Here is a 26,208-nt window from a genome sequence, read left to right as displayed (position 1 = left end):
GAATGGAACGTGGAATGGAACATGGATTGGAACGTGGAATGGATTGGGATGGAACGTGGAATGAAATGTGGAATGGAATGTGGAATGGAATGTGGAATGGACTGTGGAAAGAATGTGGAATGGAATGGTATGGAAAGTGGAATGGAATGAAATTGAAGATGTAATGGAACGTGAAATGGAACGTGGAATGGAATGTGGAATGGGAACTGCAATGAATTGGAATAAAACGTGGAATGGAATGGGGAATAGAATGGAATAGGAAGTGGAATGGAATGAGGAATAGATCATGGAATGGAATGGGCAACGGAATGTGGAATTGAAAGTGGAATGGAATGGAATGGAAAGTGGAATGGAACGTGGAATTGAACGTGGAATGGAACGTTGAATGGAATGTTTAATGGAATGCAATGGAAAGTGGAATGGAATGGAATCGTATGTGGAATGGAACGTGGAATGCAAAGCAATGGAATGTGGAATTGAATGTGGAACGGAATGGAATGGAATGTTTAATGCAACGTGGAATGGAATGGAATGAAACTTTGAGAGCAATGTGGAATGGAACGTGGAATGAATCATGGATTGGAACGTGGAATGGATTGGGAAGGAACGTGGAAAGAATTGTGGAATGGAATGAGGAATGGAATGTGCAATGGACTGTGGAAAGACTGGAATGGAATGGTATGGAAAGTGGAAAGGAATGGAACAGAGCGTGGAATGGAATGTGAAATGGAACGTAGAATGGAATGGAACGGATTGTAGAATGTAATGTCGAATGCAATTGAACGAACTGGAATGGAATGTGGAATGGAACTGAATTGAATGTGGAATGGAATATGGAAAGGAAAGTGGAATGGAATGGAATGGAATGTGGAAAGGAATGTGGAAAGGAATGGAATGGAAAGTGGAAAGGATTGTTGAATGGAATGGAACAGAATGTGAAATGGAATGTGGAGTGGAATGGAATGGAATGTGGAATGGAATGGAATGGTCTGAAGAATGGAATGGAATGGAACAGAATTTAATGAGGAATGCAATGTGGAATAGAAAGGAATGGAAGGTGGAATTGAATGGAAGGGAATGTGGAATAGAATGGAATGGAATGTGGAATGGAATTGAATGGAATATGGAATGGAATGTAGAATCGTCTGGAATGGAATGTGGAATGGAATGCAGAACGGAGTGGAATGCAATGTGGAACAGATTGGAATGGAATGCTTAATGCAATGCCATAGAATGTGGTAAGGAATTGAACGGAATGCGTAATGGAACGGAGTGGAATGCAGAATGGAATGCAATGGAATGCAATGGAATCTGGAATGGAAAGTGGAATGGAATGGAATGGAAGGTGGAATGAAAAGGAATGGAATGTGAAATGGAAAGGAAAGAAATGGAAAGAGGAATGAAATACAATGGAATGTGAAATGGAATGGAATGGAATATTGAATGGAATGGAATGTGGAATAGAATGGAATGGAATGGAATGGAATGGAATGTGGAATGGAATGGAAATTAATGTGGAATGAAATGGAATGGAATGTTGAATGGAATTTGGAATGGAATGAAATGGAATGTGGAATGGAATGAGGAATGGAATAGAATGGAATGGAATATGGAATGGAACGGAATGTAATGGAATATGGAACTGAATACAATAGAATGTGGAACGGAATGGAATGGAATGCCAATGGAATGTAGAAGATAATGGAATGGAATGTGAAATGTAATGTGGAATGGAATGGAATCTAATGTGGAATGGAATAGAATGAAATGTGGAATGGAATATAATGAAATGTGTCATGGAATGTGGAATGGAATGTAGAATGGAATGGAACGGAATGTGGAAAGGGATGGAAAGGAATGTGGAATGGAATGGAATGGAATTGAATGGAATGTGGAATGAAATGGAATGGAATGTGGAATGAAATTGAATGTAATGTGGAATGAAATTGAATGTAATGGAATGGAATGCGGAATGCAATGTGGAATGGAATGGAATGGAACGTGGATAGGATTGTGGAATGAAATGGAATGGAATGTGGAATGGAATGTGGAATTGAATGGAATGGGAAGAAGAATGGATTATGCAATGGAATAAAATAGAAAGTGGAATGGAATGTGGAATTGAACGTGGAATTGAACGTGGAATGCAAATGCATGGAATATGGAATGGAACACGGAATGGAATAGAGGGGAATGTGGAATGGATAGTGAAATGGAAGGAATTGAACTTTGAGTGCAATGTGGAATGGAATGTGGAATGGAACGTGGAATGGATTGGAATGGAACGTAAAATGAAATGAGGAATGGAATGTCGAATGGAATGTGGAAAGAATGTGGAATGTAATAGTATGAAATGTGGAAAACAATGGAATGGAACGTGGAATGGAACGTAGAATGGAATGTGGAATGGAATGGAACGGAATGTAGAATGCAAAGTGGAATGCAATTGAATGGAGTGGAATGGAATGTGGAATGGAACAGACTGGAATGTGGAATGGAATCTGGAATGGAATGTGGAATGCAATGGAATGCAATGGGGAAAGCAATGTGGAAAGAAATGGAATGGAATGTGGAATGCACTTTTGAATGAAATGGAACGGAATGTGCAACGGAATGTGGAGTGCAATGGAATGGAATGTGGAATGGAATGGAAAGGACTGAGGAATCTAATGGAATGGAATTGAATTTAATCTAGAATGCAATGTGGAATGGAATGGAATGGAAAGTGGAATGGAATGGAATGGAATGCAATGGAATGGAATTTAATGTGGAATGTAATGGGAAGGAATGTAGAATGGAAAGGAATGGAATGTGAAATGGAAAGTAGAATGGAATGGAATGGAATGCGGAAGGGAATGGGGAAGGGAATGGAATGGAATGCAGAATGGAAAGTGAATGATTTGAAATGGAAGGTTTAATGGAATGGCACGGAATGTGGAAAGGAATTGAATGGAATGTGTAATGGAATGGAGAGCAATGTGGAATGGAATGCAATGTGGAATGGAATACAATGCAATCGAATGGAATAGAATGTGGAATGGAATGTGGAAGGGAAAGTGGAATGTAATGGAATGGAAAGTGGAATGGAATGGAATGTGAAATGGAATGGAATGGAATGGATTGGAATGTGGAATTAAATGCAATGGAATTTGGAATGGAATGGACAGGAATACCGAAAGGAATCAAATGGAATAGAATGTGGCATAGAATGGAATGGAATGGAATGGAATGGAAAGTGGAATGGAATGGAAATTAATTTGGAAAGTAATGGAAGGTAATGTTGAATGGAATTTTGAATGGAATGGGATGGAAGGTTGAATGTAATGTGGAATGGAATCGAATGGAATGGAATGTGGAATGGAATGGAATATACTGCAATATGAAACCGAATGGGATTGAATGTGGAACGGAATGGAATGGAATGTGGAATGGAATGTAGAAGGTAAAGGAATGGAATGTGGAATGGAATGTAGAAGATAATGGAATGGAATGTGGAATGGAATGTGGAACGGAATGAGGAATGGAATAGAATGGAATGTGGAAAGGAAAGTGGAAAGAAAAGAATGGAATGAGGAATGGAATAGAATGGAATGTGGAATGTAATGTGGAAAGGAATGGAATGGAAGGTGGAATGGAATGGAATTGAATATGGAATGAAATGGACAAGAATGGTTAAAGTAATTGAATGGAATTTGCAATGGAATGGAATGGAATGTGGAATGGAATGGAATGGTATGTGGAATGGAATGTGTAATGGAATGTGGAATGAAATGTGGACTGGAACATGCAATGGAACGTGGAATCAAAGGAAATGAACAGTGGAATGGAAGGTGGAATGGAACGTGGAATGGAGCGTGGAATGGAATGCGGAATGGAATGTGGAATGGAACGTGGAATGGAATGGAATGGAATGTGGAAAGTAATGGAATGGATTGTGGAGTGGGATGTGGAATGGAATGGACTGCAATGTGGAATTCAGTGTCCAATGCAACGTGGAATGGAACGGAATGGAATGTGAAATGGAATATGGAATGGAATGTGGAATGGAAATTGGAATGGATTGGAAAGGAATGTCGAAAGGAATGTGGAATGAAATAGTATGGAACGTGGAATGGAATTTGGTATGGAACGTGGAATGGAACACAGAATGGAAGGTGGAATGGAGCATCGAATGGAATATGGAGTGGAACGTGGAATGGAACGTGGAATGGAATGGAATGGAACTTGGAATGTAATGTGGAATGGAATGTGGAATGGAACATGGAATGGAATGTGGAATGCAATCTGGAATGGAAAGGAAAGAATGTGAAATCGAAAGTGGATTGGAATGGAATGGAATCCCGAATGGATTGCAATGAAATGGTATGGAATGTGGAATGGAATGGAATTCAACATGTAATGGAACGTGGAATGGAACATGGAATGGAATGTGGAATGGAATGGAATGTGGAATGGAATGGAGTGGAATGTGGAATGCAATGGAATGGAATGTGGAATGGAATGGAATAGAATGTGCAATGCAAATGAATAGAGTGAAATGTGGAATTGAATGGAATGTAACGTGGAATGGAATGTGGAATGGAATGGAATGGAACGAGGAATGGAATGTGGAATGGGATGTGGATGGGTATGTGGAATGGAATATGGAATGAAATGGAATGGAATTTTAAACGTAAAGGAATGGAACATGGAATAGAATGGAATGGAACGCAATGTGAAATGGAATGTGGAATGCAATGGAATGGAATGTGGAATGCAAAGGAATGGAATGTGGAGTGGAATGTTGTAGAATGGAATGGAATTGAATGTAGAATGGAATGGAATGTGGAGTGGAATGTGGAATGGAATGCGGAATGGATTGGAAGGTAGGAAGTAAAGAATTGGAACGTGGAATGGGAAGTTGAATAGAATGTGGAATGGAACATGGAACTGAATGTAACTGATCACCGAATGGAACGTGGAATGGAACGTGGAATGGAACGTGGAATGGAACGTGTAATGGATTTTGGAAAGGAACGTGCAATGGAAAGTGTAATGCAACGAGTAATGGAACGTGGAATGGAAAGCACAATGGAATGTGGAATGAAATGTGAAAATTAATGTAATGGAATGTGGAATGGAATGTGGAATGGACTGGAATGCAAAGTGGAATGGAATGTGGAATGCAATGGTATGGCATGTGGAATGGAATGTGGAATGGAAAGTTGAATATTATGTGCAATGGAATGGAATGGAAAGTGGAATGGAACACGGAATGGAAAGTGTAATGTAAAGTGGAATGGAATGTGGAATGCAACATGGAATGAAATGTGCAATGGTATTTGGAATGGAAAGAGGAATGGAATTCAATGGAAGGTGGAATGGAACGTCGAATTGAATGGAATGGAACGTGGAATGGAACGTGGAATGGAATGTGGAATTGAAAGTGGAATGGAATGCGGAATGGAATGGAATGGAATGTGGAATGGAATGTTGAGAGGAATGCAATGGTACATAGAAAGGAATGGAAAGCAACGTGGAATAAAATGGAATGGAAAGTGGAATGCAATGTGGAATGGAAGGAGGAAAGTGACGTGAAATGGAATGGAATGCAACTTGGAAAGTAATGTGGAATGGAATATGGAATGGAATGGAATGGAATGTGGAATGGAATGTGGAATGGAATGTGGAATGGAATATGGTTTAGAATAGAATGGAATGTCGAATGGAATGGAATGGAACTTGGAATGGAATGTGGACAGGAATGCAAAGAAATGTGGAACGGAATTTGGAATGGAAAGGAATGGAATATGGAAATGAATCTGCAATGGAATGTGGACAGGAACGCAATGGAATGTGGAATGGAATGGAATAGAATGTGGAATGGAACACGGAATGGAATGTGGAATGGAATGTGGAATGGAATGGAATGGAATGAGAAATGGAATGGAATGGAAAGTGGAATGGAATGAGGAAAAATAGTGCAATGGAATGGAATGGAATGTGGAAAGGAACGTGGAATTCAATGGAAAGAAATGTGGAATTGAATGGAATGGAATGTGGAATGGAATGTAGAATGGAAGGAATTAGAATGTGGAAAGGAATGTGGAATGCTATGCAATGGAATGAGGAATGGAAAGAAATGGAATGTGGAATGGAATGTGGAATGGCATGTGAAAAAAAATGGAATGTAATGGAATGGATTGTGGAAAGGAACGTGGAATAGAATGGAATGGAATGTGGAATGGAAAGTGGAAAACAATGTGTAATCGAATGGAATGGTATGTGGAAATGAATGGAACGGAATATGGAATGAAATGGAATGAAACGTGGAATAGAATGTGGAATGGAATGTGGAATGGAACGTGGAATGGAATGGAATGGAATGGAATGGAATGGAATTGGAATGGAAAGTAATAGAAAGTGGAATGCAAAGGCATGCAAAGAAAAAAGCAATCTAAAAGAATGGTATGTGGAATGTAATGGAATGCAATGTGGAATGGAATGGAATAGAACGTGGAATGGAATGTGGAATGGAATGGAATGGAAAGTGGAATGAATTGGAATGGAAAGCGGAATAGAATGTGGAATGGAATGTTTAATGGTATGTGGAATGGAATGGAATGGAATGTGAAATAGAATAGAATGGAACTCATTTTAATGCGGAATGGTATGGAATGGAATGTGGAATGCAATGGAGTTGAATGAAATGTTTAATTCAATGGAAGGGAATATGGAATGGAAAGGAATAGAATGTGGAATGGAATGGAATGGAACGTGGAAAGGAATGTGGATTGGAATGTGGAATGGAATCTGGAATGGAATGGAATGGGTAATAGAATGCAATGAAATGGAATGTGGAATCTAATGGAATGTGGAATCTAATGGAATGGAATGTGGAATGGAACGGACGTTTGAATGGAATGGAATGGAATGTGTATTGGATTGGGGTGGAATGTGGAATGGAATGCGGAATATAATGGAATGGAATGTGCAATGGAATGTGGAATGAGATTGAATGGAATTTGGAATGGAATGTGTAATGGAATGGAACGGAATATGGAATGGAATGTGGAATGGAATGGAATGGAATGTGGAATGGAATGCAATGGTATGGTATGGAATGTGGAAAGGAATGAAAAGTAATATGGAATGGAATGTGGAATGGAATGTACAATGGAAAGTGGAAAGGAACGTGGAATGGAACATGGAATGGAATATGGAAAGAAATGGAAAGGGATGTGCAATATAATGTGCAATGCAATGGAATGAAATGTGGAACGGAAATTAATAGAATGTGGAAATGAATGGAATGCTATGGAATTTGGAATGGAATGGAATGGAATAAAGTGGAATGTGGAATGGAATGGAATGAAATATGGAATGGAACGAAATGGAATGTGGAATGGAATGAAATTCAACGTGAAATAGAATGAAATGGATTCGAACGTGGAATGAAAAGGAATGGAATAGAACGGAATGCCGAATTGAATGGAATGAAATGTGGAATGCAAAGGAATGCAATGGAATGTGGAATGGAATGGAATGGCATGTGGAAGAGAATTGAATGGAATGTGGATTGGAATGTGGAATGCAATGGAATGAAATGTGGAATGGAAAGTGGAATGCAACAGAATGGAATGTGGAATGGAATCTGTAATGGAATGTGGAATGGAATTGAATGGAATGTGTAATGGATTGTGGAATGCAATGTGGAATGTAACGGAAAGTAATGTGGAATGGAAAGTTGAATGGAAAGTGGAATGCAATGGAATGGGATGTGGAATGAAATGTGTAATGGAATGGAATGGAATGGAACGGGGAATGGAAAGTGGAATGGAAAGTGGAACACAACATGGAATATGTAATGGAATGGAATGGATCATGGAATGGAATGGGGAATGGAATGTCATGGAATGTGGAATGGAAAGTTCAATGGAATGCGGAATGAAACGTGGACTAGGACGTGGAATGGATCTGGGAATGGAATGGAAAGGATCGTGGAATGGAACGTGGAATGCAACGAGGAATGGGTGGTGGAATGGACCGTGGAATCTAATGGAATGAAACGTGGAATGGAATGTGGAATGCAATGTGGAATGGAATGGAATGTGTAATGGAAAGTGGGATGGAATGGAATGCAATGTGGAATGGAATGGAACGGAATGTGGAATGGAAAGTGGAAAGGAAAGTGAAATGGAATGTGTAAAGGAATGCAATGGAATGTGGAATGGAGTGTGGAATGGAATGGAATGGAATGTGGAATGAAATGTTAAATGGATTTTAAGGGAATGTGGAATGGAAAGTGGAATGGAATGTGGAATGGATTGTGGAATGCAATGTGTAACGGAACGGAATGGAATGTGGAATGGAATGTGTAATGGAATGTGAAATGGAACTTGGAATGGAATGCAATGGAATGTGGAATGCAACGTGGAATGGCATGGAATGGAACGTGCAAAGGAACGTAGAATGGAACGTGTAATGGAATGTGGAATTGAACGTGACATGGAATGTGGAATGGAATGCGGAATGGAACGGAAAGGATTGTGGAATGGAATGAGGAATTGAGTGTGGAATGGAACGTGGAATGGAAAATGGAATAGAACTTGGAATGGAATGGAATGGAATGTGCAATGGAACGTGGAATGGAATGGAATGGAATGTGGAATGGAATGGAATGGAAAGGGGAATTGAATGCGCTGGATGTGGAATGGAATGTCTAACAGAATTTAATGTAAAGTAGAATGGAAAGTGGAATGGAATGGAATGGAACTTTGAATGAAATGTGGAATGGAATGATGAATGGAACGTGGAATGGAACGTTGAATGCAATGGAATGGAACGTTGAATGGAATGCAGTGGAACGTGGAATGGAATGTGGAATGGAATGGAAAGGAATTTGGAATGGAATGGAATGGAATGTGGAATGGAAAGGAATGGAACGTGGAATGCGATGTGGAATGAAACATCGAATACGACGTGGAATGGAACGTGGAATCGAATGTGGAATGGAATGGAATGGAATGGAATGGAATGGAATGGAATGGATTGTGGAATGGAATGGAACGGAATGTGGAAAGCAATGGAATGCACTGGAATGTGAAATTGAATGGAATGGAATGGAATTTAATGTGGAATGCAATGGAAAGGAATGTGGAATGTAATTTAATGGAATGGAATAGAATGGAATGGAATGGAATGTTGAATCGAAAGGAATGCAATGGAACGGAAGGTGGATTTGAATGGAATGGAATGTGTAATGGAATGGATTGGAATGTGGAATGCAATGGAATGCAACGTGGAATGGAATGTGGAATGGAATATGGAATGAATTGTTTAATGGAGTGGAAGGGAATCTGGAATGAAATGGAATGGAATGTGGAATGCAAGGGAATGGACAGAAAAGTGGAATGGAATGGAATGGAATGGAATGGAATGCAGAATGCAATGTTATGGAATGTGGAATGGAATGGAATGGAATGGAGTGAAATGGAATGGAAAGAAATGTGGAATGCAATGGAATGCAATGGAATGGAATGTGGATTTGAATGGAATGGAATGTGGAATGGAATGGATTGGAAATTGGAATGCAACGGAATTGGAATGCAATTGGAATGCAATGGAATGCAACGCGGAATGGAATGTGGAATGGAATGTGGAATAGATAGTTTAATGGAATGGAATGGAATGTGGAATAGATTGGAATGGAATGGAATGTGGAATGGAATTTGGAAAGGAATGTGGAATGAAATGGAATGGAATGTGGAATGGAAAGGAATGAAAGGAAAGGAAATTGAAAAAGAATGTGGAACGGAATGGGAAATGGAATGTGGAATGGAATTTGGAAAAGAATGAAATGGAAAGTGGAATGGAATGGAATGCAACGTACAATTGAATGGAATGGAATGTGGAATTTAATGCGGAATGGAATATGGAATGGAATGTGCAATGGAAGTTGGAATGCAATAGAATGGAATGTGGTATGAAATGTGAAATTCAATGGAATGGAATGCGGAATGGAATGTGGAATGGAATGGAATGGAATGAGAATGGAATATGGAATGGAATGAAAGGAAATTTGGAAAGGAAAGTGGCATGGAATGGATTGGAATGTGGAACGGAATGTGGAATGGAATGCGGAATGGAACGGAATGGAATATGGAATGGAACGTGGAATGGAATGTGGAATGAAACGTGGAATGGAAAGTGGAATGGAATGGAGCGGAACTTGGAATAGAATGTGGAATGGAATGGAAGGGAATGTGGAATGAAATGTGGAGTGTAATGGAATGGAAAGTGTAGCAGAATGGAATGGAATGTGGAATGGAATGTAGAATGGGACCGAATGGAATGTGGAACGGAATTTAATGGAACGTGTAATGAAAAGTGGAATGGAATGTGCAATGGATTGTGGAATGGAATGTGGAATGGAAAGGAATGGAACTTGGAATGGAATGCAATATAATGTCGAATGGAACGTGGAATGGAATGGATTGGAACGTGGAATGGAACGTGGAATGTAATGTCGAATGGAATGGAATTGAATGTGGAATGGAAAGTGGATTGGAATGTGGAATGAAACTTGAAATGTAATGGAATGGAACGTGAAATGGAATGGAAAGGAACGTGGAATGGAAACTTGAACGGAATGAGGAACTGAACGTGGCATGGAATGTGGAATGGAATGTGCAATGGAACGGAATGGAATGTGGAATGGAATGTGGAATTGAGTGTGGAATGGAACGTGGAAAGGAATGGAATGGATTGTTGAATGAAACATACAATGTAACCTGAAATGCAATGGACTGGAATGTGGAATGGAAAGTGGAATGGAAAGGAATGGATTGGAATGGAATAGAATATAATGGAAAGGAACGTCAAATGGAACTTGGAATGGAACGTGCAATGGAATTTGGAATACAATGTGTAATGGAACGTGAAAGGGAATGTGGAGTGGAATGTGAAATGGATCTTGGAATGGAATGAAATGGAAAGTGGAATGGAAAGTGGAATGGAACGTGGAATGGAAAGTCGAAGGGAACGTCGAATGGAATGGAATGGAATGTGCAATGCAATGGAATGGAATAGAATGTGGAATAGAATGTGGAATGGAATGGAATGGAATGTGGAATGGAATGTGCAATTTAATGGAATGGAATGTGGATTGGAATATGGAATGGAAAGCGGAATGGAATGGAATGAAATGTGGAATGGAATGTGGAATGGAATGGAATGGAAAGTGGAATGGAATGTGAAATCTAAAGGACTGTAATGTGGAATGGAATGTGGAATAGAATGGAATGGAAAGTGGAATTAATGTGCAATGGAATGGAATAGAATGTGCAATGCAATGTGGAATGGAAAGGGATGGAATGCGGAATGGAATGGAATGGAATGTGGAATGGAATGGAATGGAATGTGGAATGGAATGGAATGGATTGTGGAATGAAATGGAAAGGAATGGTATGGAATATGGAATGGAATGCAATGGATTATGGAATGGAAAGTAGAAAGGAATGTGGTATGGAACGTGGAATGCAACGCGGAATGGAATGGAATGGAATGTGGAATGGAATGTGGGATGAAACGGAATGGAATGTGGAATGGAAAGTGGAGTGGAATGTGTAATGGAATGGAATGGAATGTGGCATGCCGTGTAGAATGTAATGCGGAATGGAATGGAATGAATGTGAAATGGAATGTGAAATGAAATGTGGAATGGAATGTGAAATCGAATATAGAATGGAATGTGGAATGGAATGTTATGGAATGTGTAATGGAAGGGAATGGAAAGTAAAATGGAATGTGGAATGGACTGGAATGGATTAGAATTGAATGAAAAGTGGAATGGAATGCAATAGAATGTGGGGTTGCATGGAATGTTATTGAATGTGGAATGGAATGGAATGGAACAGAATGTGTAACGGAATGGAATGGAATCTGGAATGGAACTTATTGGAACGTGGAATAGAATGGAATTTAGAATGGAATGTAATGGAATGTGGAATGGAATAGAATGGTATGTGAAATGGAATGGAATTTAATGTATAATAGAATGTGGAATGCAATGGAATGGAATGTGTCATGGAATGGAATGGAATGTTATGTAATGTGTAAAGGGATGGAATGGAATGTGGTATGGAATGTGCAATGGAATGGAATGGATTGTGGACTGGATTGTGAAATTGTATATGGAATGGAATGGAATGGAATGTGGAATAGAATGAAATGCAATGAAATGTGGAATATAATGTGGAAAGGAATGTGTAATGGAAAGGAATGGAATATGGAAAGGAATGGAATGGAAGGTGGAATGGAATATGGAATGGAATGGAATGAATTGTTTAAATGGAAGGGAAAGGAATGTGGAATGGAATGTGGACTGGAATTTAATGCCATCAGGAATGGAATGTGGAATGGAATTGAATGGACTGTAGAATGGAATGAGAAAGAGAATGTGGAATGGAAAGCCTTGTAATGGGGAATGGAATGTGGAATGGAATGAGGAATTGAAAGTGTAATTGAATGGAATTTAAAGAGGAATGGAACGTGGAATGGAAAGAATGGAAGGTGGAATGGAAAGAATGGAATGTGTAAAGGAGCTTGGAATGGAAAGTGGAATGGAACGTGGACTGGAAAGTGGAATTTAACATGGAATGGAGTGTGGAATGGAATGTGGAATGGAATATGGAATGGCATGGAATGGAAGAAGGAATGGACAATGGAATGGCATGGAATGAAACGTGGAATGGAATGCGGAATAGAATGTGCAATGGAATATGGAATGGATCATGGAATGGAACGTGGAAGTAAATTTAATGGAATTTCCAATGGAATGTGGAATGGAATGGAATTGAATGGAAAGGAATGTGGAGTGGAATGTTTAATGAAATGAAATGGAATGTGGAATGGAATGGAATCTGAAATGGAATGTAATGGATTGTGGAATGGAATGTGGATTGAAATGGGTTGTGGAATGGAATAGAATGTGGAATGGAGTGAAATGGAATGGAATGTAGAATGGAATGGAATTGAATGAGGAATGGAACCGAATGGAATGGAAGGGAATGTGGAATGGAATGGAAGGGAATGTGGAATGGAATCGAATGGAATGTGGAATGGAAGAGAAATTGGAATGAAATGGAACTGAAAGGAATGTGGAATGGAATGCAATGGAATGGATTGGAATGCAATGTGGAATGGAATGGAGTGGAATGTGGAATGGAATACCATGTGGAACGTAATGAAATGGAATGGAATGTGAAATGGAAAGGAATGGAATTTGGAATGGAATGGAATGGCAAATGGAATAGAATGTAGTGGAATGGAATGTGGACTGGAATGTGGAAAGGAATCTGGACTGCAATGTGGAGTGGATTGAAATTGAATGTGTAATGGAAAGTGGAACGAATGGAATGGCATGTGAAATAGAACGTGGAATGAAACGTGGAATGTATAAGAATGAAACGTGGAATGCAATCGAATGAAATGTGGAATGCAATGGAATCGAATGAGGAATGGAATGTTGAATGGAATGGAATGCGGAATGGAAGGTGGAATGGAATGGAATGCCGAATGTAATGTGGAATGGAATGGAATGGAATGTGGAATGGAATGTGGAATGCGTGGAAGAATGGAATAGAATGTAATGTGGAATAGAATGGAATGGATTGGAATGTGGAAACGAATGGAATGGAATGGAATGGATTGTGTAATGGAATGGAATGTGGAATGGAATGGGTTGGAATGTGGAATGGAATGTGGATTTGAATGGAACGTAATGTGGAATGGAATGGAAAGTTGAATGGAATATTGGAATGGAATGTGTAATGGAACGGAATGGAATAGAATGTGGAATGGAATGGAATGGAATGGAATGTAAAATGGAATGAGGAATGGATTGTGGAATGGAATGGAAAGGAATGGAATGGAATGGAATGGAATGTGAAATGGAAAGTGAAATGGAATGTGGAATGGAATGTGGAATGGAATGTGACATGGAATGGAATGGAATATAATGTAGAATGGAATGGAGTGGAAAGTGATATTGAATGGAATGGAATGTGGAATGGAATGGAATGAAATATGTAATGGTATGTGGAATGAAAATTTGAATGGAATGTGGAATGGAATGTGGAATGGAATGGAATGGACTGCAATGGAATGGAACGGAATGTGGAATAGAAAGTGGTATGGAAAATGGAATGGAAAGTAGAATGGAATGCAGAATGGCATGTGGAAAGGAATAGAATTTAATGGAATGGAATGGGTAATGGAATAGAAAGGAGGGTGCAATAGAATGCAATGGAATGTGGAATGGAATGTGCAATGTAATGTAACGTAATGGAATGGAAAAGAATGTGGAATTAAAGGTGGATTGGAATGGAATGGAATGTGGAAAGGAAAGGAATGTAATGTGAAATGGAATGTGTAATGGAATGGAATGGAAAGTGGAACGGAATGTGTAATGGAATGGAATGGAATGTGGAATGGAATGTGGACTGGAATGGAACGTGGAATGAAAAGTGGAATGGAACGTGGAATGTAATGTGTAATGGAAAGTGGAATGCAACGTGGAAAGAAATTTGAGATGGAACATAGAATGGAAAGTATAAAGGAAAGTGGAATGAAATGTGTAACGGAATGTGGAATGGTATAGATTGTGGGATGGAATGGAATGTGAAACAGAATGTAATGGCAGGTGGAATGGAGTGTGGAATGGAATGGACAGGAATTTGGAACGGAATGGAATGGAATTTGGAATGGAATAGTATATGGAATAGAAGGGAATGAAAAGGTATCTATAATGGAATGGAAAGGAACAGAATGGAATGTGGAATTGAATGGAATGGAATGTGGAATGGAACAATGTGGAATGCAATGAAATGGAATCGAAAGGGGAATGGAATGAAATGGAATGAGGAATGGAATGGAATTGAATAGAATGTGGAATAGAATGCAGAATGGAATGTGGAATGGAATGGAAAGGAATGGAGTGGAACGTGGAATACAACAGAGTGTGAAATGGCAAGCAATGGAATGGATTGTGGCATGGTATGCAATATAAGGAGGAATGTAATGGAATGGAAAGCAGAATGGGGTGGAATGGAATGGAATGTGCAATGGAGTGGAATGGAATGTGGAATGGAATTGAAAGATATGCCTAATGTAATATGGAAAGGAACGGAATGGAATGTGGAATGGAATGGATAGGAAATTGGAATGGAAAGGAATGGAATGTGGAATGGAATGTGGATTGTAAATAAATGGAATGGAATGTGGAATGCAAAGTGTAACGGAATGGAACATAATTTGGAATTGAATGGAATGTTATGGAATTTGGAATGGAATGGAATGGAATGAAATGTGTAATGGAATGGAATGGAATGTGGAATCGAACTTAATGGAATGTGAAATAGAATGGAATGGAATGCAATGCGGAGTGGAATGTAATGGAATGTAGAATGGAATATAATGGAATGCAAATGAATATGGAATGGAATGGAATGGGAAGTGGAATGGAATGGAAAGTAATGGGGAATAGAATGGGGAATGGAAAGCAACGTAAGGTGCAATGGAATGTGAAATGGAATGTGGAATGGAACATGGAATGGAATGAAATGGAACATGGAATGGAATGAAATGGAACGTGGAATGGAATGGATTTTAACGTGGAAACGAAAGGTATGAATGTGGAATGGAATGTGGAATGGAATGGAATGGAACGTGGAAAGGAACGAGGAAAGGAATGTGGAATGGAATGTGGAATGGAACATGGAATGCAATGTGGAACGGAAGGTGAAAACGTATGTGGAATGGAATGTGGAATGCAATGGAATGGAATGCGGAACGCAAGGTGGAATGGAATGGAATGTAATGAAATGTGCAATAGAAAGTGGAAGGGAATGGTATGAAATGTGGAATGGAATGGAATCGAATGGAACGTGGAACGGAATGTGGAATGGAATGTGGAATGGAACGTGGAATGGAATGTAATGGAATGTTGAATGGACTGTAATGGAATGTGGAATGTAATGTAATTGAATGGAATGTGGAATAGAATGCGGAATGGAAAGTGTAATGGAATGCAATGGAATGTGGAATGGAATGGAATGGAATGTGGAATGGAATGGAATGGAAGGTGAAATGAAATGTTGAATGGAATCTGAAATGGAACGTGGAATGGCATGTGGAAAGGAATTAAATGGAACGTGGAATGGAATGGAATGGAAGGTGGAGTGGAATGGAACGGAACGTGGAATGGAACCTGGAATCGAACATGTAAAGGAACGAGGAATGGAATGTAGAAATGAATGTGGAAAGGAATGGAATGGAAGTTGGAATGAACTATTGAATGGAATGGAATGGAATGTGGTATGGAATGCAATGGACTGTGGAATAGAATGTGGAATGGAACGGAATGTGCAATGGAATGGAATGCAATATGGAATGGAAAGTAGAATGTAATGGAATGGAACGTGGAATGCAACGTCTAATGGATCGTGGAAGGGAACGTGGAATGGAATGTAATGTAACGTGGAAAGGAATGTGGAATGGAATGTGGAATGGATCGTGGAATGGAGTGGAATTGAATGTGGAATGGAATGTGAAATGGAATGGTAAAAAAAGTGGAACGCAACGTGGAATGGAATGGAAGGGAACGCGAAATGGAACGGAATGGAATGTAGAATGGAAGGTGGAACGGAATGGAATGGAATGTGGAATGGAATGGAATGGAATGCGGAAAGGAAGTTGGAAAGGATTGGAATGGATTGTGGAATGGAATGGAATGCAATGGTATGGAATGTGGTATGGAATGGAACGGAATGTGGAATCGAGTGTGGAATCGAATGGAATTGAAAGTGGAATGGAACGTGGAATGGAACGTGAAATGGAATTGGAAGTGGAATGGAACGTGGAATGGAACGTGGAATGGAACGCGTTATGGAATATGGAAAGGAATGTTGAATGGAATGGAATAGAATGGAATGTGGAATGCAATGGAATGAAATGTGGAATGGAATGGAATGCAATGTGGAATGGAATGGATAGGAAGGTGGAATTGAATGGAATGCAATGTGGAATGGAATGGATAGGAAGGTGGAATTGAATGTAACGTAATGTGGAATGGAACGTAGATTGGAAAGTGGAAAAGAATGAGCAATAGAATGGAATGGTATGAAGAATGGAATGGAATGTGGAATTAAATGGAATCGAATGCAACGTAGAAAGCAATGGAATGTGGAATGGAATGGAGTGGAATGGAATGTGGAATGGAATGCAAAGTGTAATGGATTGGAATGTGGAAAGGAAAGGAATGAAATGTGTAATGGAATTTTGAATGGAATGGAATGGAAAGTGGAATGGAATGGAATGTGGAAAGGAATGGAATGGAATGGAATGTGTAATGGAATGCAAGGTGAAATGGAATGGAGTGGAATGGAATGGAATATGTAAAGGAATGGATTGAATGGAATGGAATGTGGAATGGAAAGGAAAAGAATGTGGAATGGAAGGGAATGGAATGGAATGAAAAATAACAGAATTTCAAATGAAAAGTGGAATGGAATTTGAAATGGAATGTGGAATGCAATGTGAATGGAATGTGGAATACAGTGGAATGGAATGTGGATAGGAATGTGGAATGGAATGGAATGGAATGTGGAAAGGAATGCGGAATGGAATGCGGAATGGAATGGAATGCAATGTGGAATGGAATGTGGAATGGAATGTGGAATGGAACTTTTAATGGAATGGAAGGGAAGGTGGAAAGGAACGTGGAATGGAATGGAATGGAACGTGGAATGGAAAGTGGAATGGAAAGTGGAATGGAATGTGAAATGGAACGTGGAATGCAATGTGGAATAGAATGGAAAAGTACCTGGAATTGAATGTGGAATGGTATGGAATGGAATGGAATAGAATGTAATGTGGAATGGAACGTGGAATGAAATGTGGAATGGAATTTTGAATGGAACGTGGAATGGAATGGAATGGAATGTAAAATGGAACTAGAATGGAATGGAAAGTGGAATGGATCGTGGAATGGAATGTTGAATGGAACTTGGTGTGGAATGTATAATGGAATGTGGAATGGAAAGTGGAATGGAATGGAATGGAAAGTTGAATGGAATGTGGAATGGAATGGAATGAAACTTCGAATGGAAAGTGGAATGGAGTGTGGAATGGAACGTGGAATGGAACATGGAATGTAATGAAATGGATTGTATAATGGAATGTGGAATGGAAAGTGGAATGGAATGGAATGGAATGGAAAGTTGAATGGAATGTGGAATGGAATGGAATGAAACTTCGAATGGAAAGTGGAATGGAGTGTGGAATGGAACGTGGAATGGAACATGGAATGTAATGAAATGGAATGTGCAATGTAATGTGGATTTGAATGTGGAATGGATTGAGGAATGCAACGGAATGGAATGTGGAATGGAATGTGGAATAGAATGGAGTGTGGAATTGAATGTGGAACGGAAAGTGCAATGGAACGGGGAATGGAATGGAATGGAATGACGAATGGAATATGGAATGTTATGGAATGGAGTGAGGAACGGAGCGTGGAATGGAAAGTGGAACGGAATGGAAGGTAGAATGGAATGTGGAATGGAACAGATTGGAATGTTTACATGAAATGGAGTGGAATGTGGAATGGAATGTGGATTGGAGTGGAATGCAATGTTGAATGGAATGGAATGGAATGTGGAATGTAATGTTTAATGGAATGTGGCATGAAATCTGCAATGGAACGTGGAGTGGAACGTGGAATGGAATGGAATGGAATGTGAAACGGAATGTGGAATGGAATATGGAATGGCAAGTGGAATGGAACGGAATGGAATGTGGAATGGAATGGATTGGAATGTGTAATGGAATGTGGAATGGAACGGAATGGAATATGGAATGGAATATGGAATGCAATGGAATGGAATGTGGAATGGAATCTGGAATGGAATGGAATGTGGAATGGAATGGAATTTGGAATGGAATGGAATGTGGAATAAAATGTGGAAAGGAATGTGGAATGGATTGTGGAATGGAACAGAAAGGAATGTGGAATTTAATGTGGAATGGAAAGTGGAAAGGAAAGTGGAATGGAATGGAGTGGAAAGGAATGGATTGTGGAATGGAATGTGGACTTGAATGTGGAATGGAAGGAGGAATGGAATGGTTTGGAACGTGGAATGGGAAGGAATGCAATGTGGAATGGAAGTTGGAATGGAATGGAAAGGAACGTGCAATAGATCATGGAATGGAGTGTGGAATGGAAAGGGGAATGGAACGTGGAATGGAACGTGCAATGGAATGTGGAATGGAACGTGCAATGGAATGTGGAATGGAAAGTGTAATGGAAAGGAATGGAAAGTGGATGGAATGTTGAATGGATTGGAATGGAATGTGCAATGGAATTTGGAAAGGAATGGAATGGAATGTGGAATAGAATGTGAAATGGAATGGAATGGTATACAGATTGGAATAAAACTGAATGGAAGGGAAGGTGGAATGGAATGGAATTTAGTGTGGAATCGAACGTGGAATGGATTTTAATGGAACGTGGAATGGAACGTGGAAGGGAACATGGAATGGAACGTAAAAGGAATGTAAAATGGAATGTGGAATGTAAAGTACAATGGAAAGGAATGGAAAGTGGAGAGGAATATGGAATGTAATGGAATGGAACGTGGAACGTAATGTGGAATGGACTGTGGAATAGAACGTGAAATGGAACGTGGAATGTATTGGAATGTAATGCGGAATGGAATGTGGAATGGAATGTGCAAAAGAAAGGGGAAAGTAATGGAATGGAACGTGCAATGGAAAGTGGAATGGAATGGAATGGAAAGTGGAAAGGAAATTGGAATGAAACGTGGAATGGAAAGTGGAATGGAATATGAAATGCAGCATGGAATAGAATGTGGAAAGGAATGTGGAAAGGAACGGAATAGAATGTGGAATGTAATGGAATAGAATGTGGAACGGAATGTGGAATGGAATGGAATGGAATGTGGAAGAGAATGTGGAATGGAATAGAATGGAATGCGGAGTGGAATGAAATGGAATGTTATGGAATGTGGAATGCAATGGAATGGAATGTGGAATGGAACATGGAATGGAATGGAATGGAACGTGGAATGGAACCTGGAATGGAACGTGGAATGTATACTGGAATTGAATGAGGAATGGAATGGAATGGAATGTGGGAGGAAATGTGGAATAGAATGCAATGGAATGAGAATGGAATGTGGAATGAAATGGAACGGAATGTGGAATGTATGTGGAATGGAATGGATCAGATTGTGACACGGAATGTGGAATGGAAGTGAATGGATTGTGGAATGGAATGTGGAATGGAATGTGGAATGGAATGGAATGGAATGAGGAATGGAACATGGAATTAAATCGACTGGAATGTGGAATGGAAAGTGGAATGGAATGTGGAATGGAATGTGGAAAGGAATGGAACGGAATGTGGAATGCAATGTGAAATGGAATGTGGAATGGAATTTAATGGAATGTGGAATGGATAGTGGAATGGAATGTGGAATGGAATGCGGAATGGAACTTGGAATGGAATGGAATGCAATGGAATGTGGAATGAAACTTGAAATGCAATGGAAAGGAACATGGAATGTAACATGGAAAGGAACGTGGAATAGAACGTGGAATTGAACGTGGGATGGATTGTCGAATGGAGTATGGAATGGAACGGAATGGAATGTGGAACGGAATGAGGAAACGAGTGTGGAATGGAACGTGGAATTGAATGGAATGGAATGTGGAATGGAACGTGGAAAGGAATGAAATCGAATGGAATGGAATGGAATGAAATGTGGAGTGGAATGGAAAGGAACGGAATGGAATGTGCAACTGAAAGGAATGGAATGTGCAATGGAATGTGGAATGGAATGGAAAGGAAAGTGGAAAGGAACTTGGAATGAAACGCGGAATGGAAAGTGGAATGGAATAAGAAATGCAGAGTGGAATAGAAGGTGGAAAGGAATGTGGGAAGGAATGGAATAGAATGTGGAATGTAATGGAATAGAATGTGGAATGGAATGTGGAATGGAATGGATTGCAATGTGGAAGAGAATGTAGAATGGAATAGAATGGAATGCGGAGTGGAATGAAATGGAATGCTATGGAATGTGGAATAGAACAGAATGGAAGGCGGAGTGGAATGAAATGGAATGGTATGGAATGTGGAATGGAATGGAATGGAATGTGGAATGGAACGTGGAATGGAATGGAATGGAACGTGGAATGGAACCTGGAATGGAACGTGGAATGTATACTGGAATTGAATGATGAATGGAATGGAATGGAATGTGGGAGGAAATGTGGAATAGAATGCAATGGAATGAGAATGGAATGTGGAATGTAATGGAACGGAATGTGGAATGTATGTGGAATGGAATGGATCAGAATGTGGCATGGAATGTGGAATGGAATGTGGAATGGAACTGAATGGATTGTTGAATGGAATGTGGAATGGAATGTGGAATGGAATGGAATAGAATGTGGAATGGAACATGGAACTAAATCGATTGGAATGCGGAATGGAAAGTGGAATGGAATGTGGAATGGAATACGGAAAGGAATGGAATGGAATGTGGAATGCAATGTGAAATGGAATGTGGAATGGAATTTAATGGAATGTGGAATGGATAGTGGATTGGAATGTGGAATGGAATGTGGAATGGAACTTGGAATGGAAGGGAATGCAATGGAATGTGGAATGAAATTTGAAATGTAATGGAAAGGAACATGGAATGTAACATGGAAAGGAACGTGGAATGGTACGTGGAATTGAACGTGGGATGGATTGTCGAATGGAGTATGGAACGGAACGGAATGGAATGTGGAATGGAATGTGGAAGCGAGTGTGGAATGAAAGGTGGAATTGAATGGAATGGAATGTGGAATGGAACGTGGAATGGAATGAAATGGAATGGAATGGAATGGAATGAAATGTGGAGTGGAATGGAAAGGAATGGAATGGAATGTGCAACTGAAACGAATGGAATGTGGAATGGAATGTGGAATGGAATGAAATGAAATGTGCAATGAAATGTGGATTGGAATGGAATGAAATGTGGAATGCAAGGGAATGGAATGTGGATTATAATTTAATGGAAATTGGAATGGAACGTGGAATGGAATGAGGAATTGAATGTGGGATAGATTGTGGAACAGAATATGGAATGGAATGGAATGGAATGTGGAATGGAATGTGGAATCGAGTGTGGAACGGAATGTGGAATTGAATGGAATGGAATGTGGAATGGAACGTGGAATGGAATGAAATGGAATGGAATAGAATGAAAAGTGGAATGGAACGGAAAGGAACAGAATGGAATGTGGAATTCAAAGGAATGGAAAGTGGAATGGAATGTGGAATGGAATGAAATGAAATGTGGAATGAAATGTGGATTGGAATGGAATGAAATGTGGAATGGAATGGGATGGATCGAGGAATGGAAAGGAATGCAATGTGGAATAGAATTTAATGGAAAGTAGAATGGAACGTGGAATGGAATGGAATGGAATGGAAAGAATGGAATGTGGTATGGAATGGAATGGAATGTGGAATGCAATTTGGAATGGAATGTGGAAAAGAATGGAATGAAATATGGAATGGAATGTGGACTGGAATGGAATGTAATGTGGAATGGAATGGTATGGTCCGCGGAGTGGAATGTGGAAAGGAATGTGGAATGGAATCTGGAATGGAATGGAATCTGGAATGGAATGGAATGGAAAGTGTATTGGCATGTGAAAAGGAATGCAATGGAACGTGGAAGGGAATGTGGAATGAAATGCAGTGGAATGAGAATGGAACGTGGAATGGAATGCGGAATGGAATTTGGAATAGACTGTAGAATGGAATGTGGAATGGAGTGTATAACGGAATATGGAATGGAATGGAATGGATTCGGGAATGGAATGTGAATTGGAATGCAATGGAAAGTGGAATGGAATGTGGAAGGAAATGCAACGAAATGAGAATGGAATGAGGAATGGAATGTGGAATGGAATGTGGAAGGGAATGGAATAGGATGTGGAACAGAATGTGGAAAAGAATGGAATGGAATGTGGAATGGAATGGAATGGAACGTGGAATGCAACATGTAATGGAACGTGGAATGGAACGTCGAATCAAACATGGAATGGAACGTGGAATGGGATGTGCAATGGAATGTGAAATGGAAAGTGGAATGGAATAGAGTGGAATGCAACGGAATGTTGAATGGAAAGTGTATCGGAATGTTGAATGAAGTGGAATGAATTGTGGAATGGAATATGGAATTGAATGTGAAGAGGGACGTCGAATGGAATGGATAGGAACATGGAATGGAAAGTGGAATGGAATACAGTGGACAGTGGAATGGAAAGTGGAAAGAAATGCAGAGGAACGTGGATTGGAATGTGGAATGGAACATGGAATGGATTGGAAACAAACGTGGAATGGAATGAGGAATAGAACGGGAATAGAAAGTGGAATGGAATGTGGAAAGGAATGGAATGTGGAAAGGCATGTGGAATAGAATGAAATGTGGAATGGAATGGAAAGCAATGTGGAATGGAATGAAATGGAAGGTGAAATGGAATGTGGAAAGGAATGTGTAATGCAATGGAATGCAATGTGGAATGGTATGTGAAACGGAATCTGTAATGGAATGGAATGGAAATTCGAATGGAATGGAATGGAATGTGGAATGGAATGGAATGGAATGTAGAATGGAAAGGAATGGAATGTGGAATGGAATGGAATGATACGGAATGTGGAATGGAAAGGAATGGAATGTGGAATAGAATGGAAATGTATGGAATGTGCAATGGAATGGAATGGAATGGAATATGGAATGTGGAATGGAATGGAATGGAATGTGAAATGGAATGTGGAATGGAATATAATGGAATGTGGGATGAAATCTGGAACGGAATGGAATGTGGAATGGAAAGGAATGTAATGTTGAATGGAAAGTGAAATGTAAAGGAATGGAAAGTGGATGGAATTTTGAATGGATTGGAATGGAATATCCAATGGAATTTGGAAAGGAATGGAATGGAATGTGGAATAGAATGTGGAATGGAAAGGAATGGTATACGGATTGGCATAAAATTGAATGGAAGGGAAGGTGGAATGGAATGGAATTTAGAGTGGAATGGAACGTGGAATGGATTTTAATGGAATGTGGAATGGAATGTGGAAGGGAACATGGAATGGAACGTGGAATGGACTGTGTAATGGAATGTGGAATGTAAAGTGGAATGGAAAAGAATGGAAAGTGGAGTGGAATATGGAATGTAATGGAATGGAACGTGGAATGGAATGTGGAATGGACTGTGGAATAGAACGTGCAATGGAACGTGGAATGTATTGGAATGGAATGCGGAATGGAATGTGCAAAAGAAAGGGGAATGTAAAGGAATGGAATGTGCAATGGAACGTGGAATGGAATGGAATGGAAAGTGGAAAGGAACTTGGAATGAAATGCGGAATGGAAAGTGGAATGGAATATGAAATGCAGCGTGGAAGAGAATGTGGAAAGGAATGTGGAAAGGAACGGAATAGAATGTGCAATGTAATGGAATAGAATGTGGAACGGAATGTAGAATGGAGTGGAATGGAATGTGGAAGAGAATGTGGAATGGAATTGAATGGAATGCGGAGTGGAATGAAATGGAATGGTATGGAATGTGGAGTGGAATGCGCAATGGAGTGTGGAATGGAATACGGAATGGAACGTGGAATGGAATGGAATGGAACGTGCAATGGGATGTTGAATGGAATGCAATGGAATGTGGAATAGAATGTGGGATGGAATGGAATGCAGAATGGAATGCAATGGAATGGTTGGGAAGATGGCTTGGGATGGAATGGGAGGTGGAATGTAAGGTTGTGGAATATGGAATGGAATGGAATGGAAAGTGGAATGGAATGGGGAATGTAATGTGGTGTGGCACGTGGAATGGAATGGAGAACGATGTGGAATGGAATGTGGAATGGAATGTGGAATGGAAAGTGGAATGGAATAGAATGGAATGGAATGGAACGTGGAATGTAATGTGGAATGGAATATGGAATGGAACGTGGAATGGAATGGAATCGAACGTTGAATGGAATATAGAATGAAATATAGATTGGAACATGCAATGTAATGGATTGGAACGTGGAATGGAATGTGCAATGGACTGTGGAGTGCAACATGAAATGGAAAGGAATTGAAAATGGAGTGGAACGTAGAAAGGAATGGAATGGAATCTAGAATGGAATGTGGAATGGACTGTGGAATGGAACGTGAAATGGAACTTGGAAAGGATTAGATTGGAATGTGGAATGGAGTGTGGAATGGAAGGGGGAATTGAATGCAAGTCAGTGTGGAATGGAATGAACAATGCAATGGAATGGAATGTGGAATGGAATGTGTAGGAATGTGGAATGGAATATGGAATGTAATGTGGAATTGAACGGAATGGATTGTGGTACAGAATGTGGAAAGGAATGTGGAATAGAAAGTGGAATGAAATGGAATGGAATGTGTAATTGAAAGTGGAATGGAATGTGTAATTGAAAGTGGAGTGGAATGTAAAGGAACGTGGAATGGAACTTGAAATGCAAAGTGGAATGGAACGTGGAATGGAATGTGGAATGGAACGTGGAATATAAAGTGGAATGTAGCATGGAATGGAATGGAATAAAATGTTCAATGGAATGGAATGGAATGTGGAGTGAAAAGTGCAATGGAATGGAACGTGGAATGGAATGGAATAAAATGTTCAAAGGAATGGAATGGAATGTGGAGTGGAAAGGGGAATGGAATGGAAAGTAATGTGGAATGGAAAGGGAGGGATTGTGGAATGGAATGTGGAATGGAATGTGCAACGTAATCTGGAATGGAAAGGAATGCAATGTGGAATGGAATGTTGAATGGAATGGAGTGGAATTCAATATGCAATGGAATGGAATGTGGAATGGAAGGTGGAAAGGAATGGAATGGAATTTGGAATGCAATGTGGGATGGAATGGAAAGGAATGCGGAAAGGAATGGAATGGAATTGTTTGGAATATGGATTGGAATGGAATGGAATGTTATAGAATGTGGAATGGAATGTGGAATGGAACGGAATGGAAACTGGAATGAAATGTGGAATGTAATGTGGTATGGCACGTGTAATGGAATAGAGTGCAATGTGGAATGGAATGTGGAT

This window comes from Pongo pygmaeus, chromosome 13 (genome assembly GCF_028885625.2).
Source record: "Pongo pygmaeus isolate AG05252 chromosome 13, NHGRI_mPonPyg2-v2.0_pri, whole genome shotgun sequence".
In the NCBI taxonomy this organism is placed as follows: domain Eukaryota; kingdom Metazoa; phylum Chordata; class Mammalia; order Primates; family Hominidae; genus Pongo; species Pongo pygmaeus.
This window is presented reverse-complemented; position numbering follows the sequence as displayed.